The sequence below is a fragment of the Pollicipes pollicipes genome, unplaced genomic scaffold, assembly GCF_011947565.3.
Source record: "Pollicipes pollicipes isolate AB1234 unplaced genomic scaffold, Ppol_2.1 Scaffold_4002;HRSCAF=4701_pilon_pilon_pilon, whole genome shotgun sequence".
NCBI classification, from domain to species: domain Eukaryota; kingdom Metazoa; phylum Arthropoda; class Thecostraca; order Pollicipedomorpha; family Pollicipedidae; genus Pollicipes; species Pollicipes pollicipes.
This window is the reverse complement of record NW_023596420.1, coordinates 29,436,428-29,443,384: the sequence shown is the minus strand read 5'-3', so window position 1 is coordinate 29,443,384 and position 6,957 is coordinate 29,436,428. Positions and strand designations below refer to the sequence as shown.

Sequence of the window (6,957 nt, the reverse complement as noted above, 5' to 3'; positions counted from 1 at the left end):
GTCACGTTTCACACGTTGTACTTGTTGTCATGCTGTTCTCATCCATCCGTGCTCAGCAGAGTATGACAACAGCCTCTGCCTCTGTCTTGATCTTAGTGCAGAAAAAATCGTTTCAGGGGCGCCCCAAGAATGCATGGATGCGCAAGGGTACCCCCCACTTCGGGAGTTCTTAGAGCACTTCCGGCGTGGTACCCCATGGAGGAGGTGAGCTTTTCGCCTCCAACAAGTACATCTCTCTTGCTGAAAAATCCCGCAGTTGCACCCGGTCCGCGTTAGACGGGGTCGGCTCATGGAGGTTCATGGAGGAGTTTCGGTCTCATGCCCTGAAACTCCTCGATCACCTCGGACGCGTGGCCGCAGACTGAGCACCGCATCGTGGACTTAAGATGCCCGAGAAACAGGTAAGAAACTCGCAGTAAGATGTTCCCGCACCGGGAATCGAACCCGGGCCTCACGGGTGAGAGCCGTGTATCCTAGCCACTAGACCATGCGGGATGTACCCAAGCGCGATACGGGTCATCTGAAATGGTATGCTAATGATAAGGAACGATTCTTCACCCCAATCTCTCCATCTGTAACCAGGCATGCGAGCGTGATCATATTGCCAATGGAGTCAGCATAATCAGTGCACCTCCTTACTCGCTGGCTCCCAAGCGTACGCAAAGATGACAAAAGCTTGACTAGACCCCATTTGATCGGAGGTGTCGAGTGACCTGTCCGAGCAAGCTAGAGATCATGCATGTCAAGGTTCCGGATGATAAGATTCTATGCGTCTGGTAAACCACAGACTCACGGTGGTTCACCAAGGAAGATGTGCTTGATGGAGATGAAAAGCTGACGCGCTCTATGTGCCAGCAATGGGGCAAACGCTCCACGAACTTTCGAATTCAGGGGTGTCCTTATGTAACCGCGCATCCTTGTGGTGCACCTGAAACGATTCTCGCTGCGGTATAATCAAAACAGAGGTAAACTAAATATCTCTGTGCCCTGCCGTCAGTGGTCTGGACCTGTTACACTCTGTCGCACCGGGGTACAGCAAGGGCAGCCTGCACTTGCAGGCCCTTTGTAGTTTGCCTTGCCGAACCGAGTTTTCACTACGGTGACATAATATATATCGCTTGGTCTGTTAGGAATATATCATCGGTATACTGATGTGCAATACCCACAAAATATATCCCTTATTTCAAAACAAAAATCACTTATGGTAACCAACCAGTGCAGAACGCCATGTGCTTCGTATAGGACAGGAGAGATAGGAAGAGAAATAAGTGCGCTGGCCCATCTCACTGACTCGAAGCGAACGCAGATGCTAGGACAGTGCGACAATTGACGCAAAGCATTTGCGGTATGACCAGCCATGCAAAATGTGCCTCTGTTGGCTACACTGACAAAGGTGACAATCCTGCAGCACTCTGCATCATGTGGTTTATCTAAACAAAGATCGCAGATGAGGGCATTGCAAAGAAACAACTCAAAAGTCAGGATGAAAATAAGCCGGTGATAAAATCGTAAAGGTTAGGGAACTTTGCAACTGAATCTCAGCTTCTCCAACTGCCATGATAAGAAGCATTCGAGGCCATAAAAAAATGTCTCCAAATCTATGACCAAGGGAGGTCGACTGCAAGAAATAAATCGCCGAGGCCCTTCAGTATAAAATGGTCCAGTGAACCCCTTTAAGCCGAAGGAACTCAAACATCTGGTCAGAATTTGTATCCTCGCTGTACAGAGATAGTAAGGACTAAGCGAATGTAGACTGAACATGAGAAACGGCTTATCATTCGCATTAAGATGGTCAAGTCAGGTTTGTCTGGATATGTTTAACATTCAGTCAGAATTAATAACTGTTACAAATCATGTACCTTTTTGAGCGTGCGAGCTCGCATATCGAAGTTGCAAAAAAGTCGACGCCAGGTGCTGCAGCGTCCTTAGACCGCGCAGCGTCAGCTGTGCGGCCAAAACGAGGCCGTGGCCAAACCATGGAGGAAAATGGTGACGCATCTGAAAGAAATTACTTTGTGTGCTTTAGGGCGCCAAATAGTACCTTAATAAATATTTCGGGCTAACATTTCACTCGTACGGTCATTACATTCATGATGATAGCGCATAAGTCTACAGCACTGCAAAGTGTTTCAGAAATCTGTTGGCGGACTGGAATGTAAGGTAAAATTTCTATTTTCCGCGTTGCCTGACTGTTAATCTGCCCAGAAAACACCCTCAAATTTGTAAAAAGATATTCACCCGGTGTTACCTTCGAACTGGACAATTTTTGCTTTGAAAGACGTTCAGAAATATTGTTTTACGATGGTCATTGTTGGGTGCTCGCTTGCTTGTGTGGTCTTTGTGCTTGCAGTGTGCAGCAGTGCTTGCAGGGGTCAACGCCATTCGGTTTTGCGTAAACTGCAACCCAAGTCATCGCTATCCTTGCTCCCCGAGATTACAGGCGTGTCATTGGACTCTACGATGCACTCTGGGGCGTTGTCAGCCGCTCAACCTGGCGGGAAGGGCAGCCAAACCCCGTGTAGTATACCGGAGAGCACAGTGGTATTTTGCTTATCTCCATTTTGATCTTACTGCAGCAATGATCGTTTCAGGTGCGCCACAAGGATGCGCAAGGACACCTGTAACTTCGAAAACTCGTGGAGCACTTCCGGCGTTGCTGGCACATGGAGCACATTAGCTTTTCATCCCCATCCGGCACGTCATCCTTGGTGAAGAATTCAAAGCACTCGTTGCGTTTTGCACACTGTCGGTAGTTTTCGGGTTCCAGAACGGCTTGACCATTGCGGACGCGCGGTCACATATTGTGCACCGCAGCGTGGACGTAGGTCGCCCGACAAACAGGCTAAGAAACAAGGAGAAAGACATTCCCGCACCGGGAATCGAACCCGGGCCTCACGGGTGAGACCCGTGTATCCTAGCCACTAGACCATGCGGGAGGTGGGCAGTGGTGGTACGGGTCCTCTGGACGATATGCTAACGATAAGGAGCGATACTCCACCCTAATCCTTCTACCTGTAACCGGGCACGCGGGCGTGACCACGCCATCTCCATACCGCCAACGGAGGTAGCATAATTCATGTGCCTCCCCACTCGCTTGCTCTCGCTTCAGTGTCCAGTTTGTGTATCCGCCAGAGGGTGCGCATAGACGAGAAAGGTGTGTCTTGACCACATTTGATCGGTAGTGTCTGGTCAACTGTCCGAGCAAGTTAAAGATCATTCACGTGAAGGTTGTGGATGCACCCTTCGCTCAGGTGTGAGGGGGGAGATCAATTTGAACTCCCCTGAGATCTCGGGAACTAAGAAAGCTGGAGACCCAAATTCGCAGGGTGTCTTGACCTGTACGTGAAATCACTTAGATCGGAGTTTGAGGTCACTAAGTCATGACGTTCGGGTCAAGTAAGGTCAAACAAGGTCAAATTCCAGGTCGGTCTCCAAAATTCCCCCAGAATCTGGATAACTGTTTCTAAGCAAAAGGTCACTAACTCATTTAAGGTCAGTGACCTTGCTTGACCTTTTAAAGGTCATGGTGAATAAAACCATACAAGACTGCTCTGAGTGTTGCATTTGAATAAGTGACAAAGATTACATTAGGTAGTATGTTCCTAAAGCAAATGTCGACCTGGATTATCTTAGGTCAATGACCTATTCTGACCTCTACGAAGCCGATGGCGGATGTATGATGCGGTTCCTGCTATCAATGAATTCAAAATGAGCACCGGAAATTACCCCATACAGCGAGCCTTAAAGCAATAAAATAGGTTGGTTTACCTTGGTGTCACCTTTATACCTGACCTTACGCCAACGCAATTGTCGAAAAACGGATGAAGTGCCTTGAGTTTTTCACCAAGGAAGATGTGATTGATGGGGATGAAAAGTTGATGTGCTCCATGTGCCAGCAACGCCGGAAGCGCTCCACGAACTTACGAATTCAGAGGTGTCCTTGCGCTTCCTTGTGGCGCAACCTGAAACGATCATTGCTGCAGTAAGATTAAAACAGAGATCAGCTAAATACCACTGTGCTCTCCGGTCAGTGGGCTGGACCTGGTGTCCTACACGGGGTTTGACTCCCACGGTGCTCGCCCTTCCCGCCAGGATGAGAGGCTGACAACGCCATATAGCCCCAGCACCTGAGGATATCATAGAGACCAATGACACGCCGGCAATCTCCGGAAGCAAAGATAGCGATGGCTTGGGTTGCAGTTTACGAAGAATCGTTCTTTATCATTAACATATCATTGATGATAGGGCCCGTATCGCCGTTTCTAATCTCCCGCATGGTCTAGTGGCTAGGATACACGGCTCTCACCCGTGAGGCCCGGGTTCGATTCCCGGTGCGGGAAAGTCTTTCTCCAAGTTGTTTGTCTCGCCCGTCTTGTTGTCGGTTGTTGTTTGTTGTCGGGCTTGTTGTCTTGTTTGTCGTGCAACTTTAGCCCACGATGCGGTGCGCAGTCTGCGGCCACGCGCGCGCGATTATCGAAGAGTTGTGGGACATGCGCCCTCCGGCCGCGTCCAAAGCAGATCAGGTGAGATGACGACATTTTTCACCAAGGAAGATGTGCTTTATGGAGATAAAAAAATTCACTTCCCACATGGGCTAGCACGCCGGAAGCGCTCCAAGAACTCCCGGATTGAGGGATGCTCTTGCGCATTTGTGCATTCTTGTGACGCACCTGAAACAATTCTCGCTGCAATAAGATCAAAACAGAGGCATAGGCTGTTGTCATACTCTGCTGAGGACGGGAGAATGAAAACAGCCTGACAACAAGAAAAACCTGTGAAACGTGACTGATCATTCTGGCGCGCTGCACTCGGATTATTATACGACCCCCCCCCCCCCTCCCGCCATTATATAGCCCCGCCAGCTAATCGCCTTTCAACTTGCTTATTTTACTGCGACTGTTTTTTCTGCCTTGCCGTACAGATTTGTCACTACTGCAACATGATTAGATAGTATCACTTTGCCGATTTAAATATGAGACTAATGTAGCTAATGATACCTTGACAGGGTGCCGGTTGTGTAGTGGTTAGGCTGCGAGTCCAGAAAACCAGAGCCACGGGCAGGGGCGCAGCCAGAACTTTGGCAACGGGGGGGGGGGGGGGGCGCAGCGCTGACAAAGGGCCCTGATAGTAAAGGGATCCTCGAAATTGCCGGATATGACCCATTTGTTGTTCGCCCATCTGAACAAGTCCAAAACTATTCAGGATCTATACTGTTCGTTTAAGTCAGGCATTTCTTATCTGATGATGATGAGTTGGGATGCCATGGCGCATCGACGCCAGAAGGTCACGCCGTGTCACATTCTTTCTCTTATGAGGATGGCTTCGAGGACTTGTAAACGGCATCTGTTTGGACATGCCTAAAAAATCAGTGTGTTTTCAGATAGGTGAGAGCGTAGAGGCTTTTAATTATGCGTTTTGTGTATATGCTGGTCTGGCGGTCCATCACGCAGGTGCATTGTCATGCGTCGTGATAGAGATAAGGTGATCATTTCAACAAAGGTCGAGTTACTGTGCCGGCGGCCTTCGTTTGGGCATTTCAATTGATACAATATGCCGGTGTGCTTTACTTGGTTTTAGTCTGCAGTCAGGTAGTTTTCTATTACAACGCTACTAGTTGCTCCGCTCTTGTAATAAAGTATGAGTCTTATTTCAGTGTTTTCGTCAGCCGGTGTGATATCCGGCCGGATGATATTCTACAAAACGTTTTCGTCCACTTTAACTGACGGGACATTTAATTTCGGCAAAAAGTTGATCGGCCGGTTTCTCGTCCAGTATTTTCAGGTCTCTTTGATTCGAGGCGGATCCAATCTCTCGGTCAATTGTGCTGTTCGAATAGCGGTTATAAACGAACAATTGCTTACACCGTTCAACTTTGTAGTGCGTGCTAGACCAGATGGAGCAATATTTTGCATTGAGCAAGCATGCGAGAAGCTGACTGAACGCACATTTGCTTTTGCATAGTCAAAAATGGTGTATATATATATATATATATATATATATATATATATATATCATGTGCGTAGCCACAGCAAACATATATGGAAGCATCGCATATCGCATCATATTCTTATAAAGGCATCCGTTTTGTGAAACTGAATGGGTGCACTTACAGCTCTCTTGCATACTGAAAAAATTAATTACGTGCATAATTTGATATTTTGTGCTGGGCTAATTTACGGCGCACATATTAATTTCTTCACAAGAATAGTGTCCAGTGTCCACAATATAGGTGGCTATCGTAGATCATTTATACGCAGCTTCTCGACATGCCAAAATTCCATCGATAAACATGTATGTCGTTACATATCAAAGTTAACAAGTTTATTTTGCTTAATTCTAATAATAATTCCATCTATAGTTAATGAGCATGGTTGTTCAATATTTCCCTTAACACGCCTAGGTAGATGCTCTCCTGTTCCGAATCCCTTCCCCATTGCAACCATGCAAAAAACGTTTTCACTCATCACAAATCCGACCATCAGCATGCTGACAGGGAGACATTGTATACAATGTTGATATCAAGACACGTAGCCAACATATTATCGGAAGCGATCGTTACACGTGATCTACAGCGATGACTGCGAGAGAGTTCGCTGAAAGAACAAGGCATGAAACGTTATGCGGAAATGGTACAATGTAGTATTTACAGGTTTTCTTTAACAAATAGGGTGTTACTGCGTGATTGCCGCGGCGGCAGACCAGTTATACCCATTTCGTACTGAGTGTCGCACGCACCAAGTTTGGTGGCGAAACTCGAAACGGTACGCGCCCTGTAACATGCGTCGATGGCATGACGGATGAAATCTTCAGAGGTAACCCGTCAAGAACTGGCCATTGTGATGTAGGGGAGTGCTAAGGTGCTCTTGTCGAACCTGTGCTTGGCTACGAGGGCGGCTTTTCGCCATGATGGGATGCTCCGGGCGCTTCAGGCGCTATGTCACGTGGCTCGCAACGACT

At 47.7% G+C, this 6,957-nt stretch overlaps 3 non-coding genes across 3 annotated transcripts; 1 reads left to right on the top strand and 2 right to left on the bottom strand.

Moving 5' to 3' along the window:
- Positions 1-423: 423 nt before the first annotated feature.
- TRNAE-CUC (transfer RNA glutamic acid (anticodon CUC)) lies at positions 424-495 on the bottom strand. The gene has a single exon. It is a non-coding gene; the product is annotated as a tRNA-Glu (tRNA).
- A 2,369-nt stretch (positions 496-2,864) lies between these two features.
- TRNAE-CUC (transfer RNA glutamic acid (anticodon CUC)) lies at positions 2,865-2,936 on the bottom strand. The gene has a single exon. It is a non-coding gene; the product is annotated as a tRNA-Glu (tRNA).
- Positions 2,937-4,268: 1,332 nt separating this feature from the next.
- TRNAE-CUC (transfer RNA glutamic acid (anticodon CUC)) lies at positions 4,269-4,340 on the top strand. Its single transcript has one exon. It is a non-coding gene; the product is annotated as a tRNA-Glu (tRNA).
- The last annotated feature ends 2,617 nt before the right edge of the window (positions 4,341-6,957 follow it).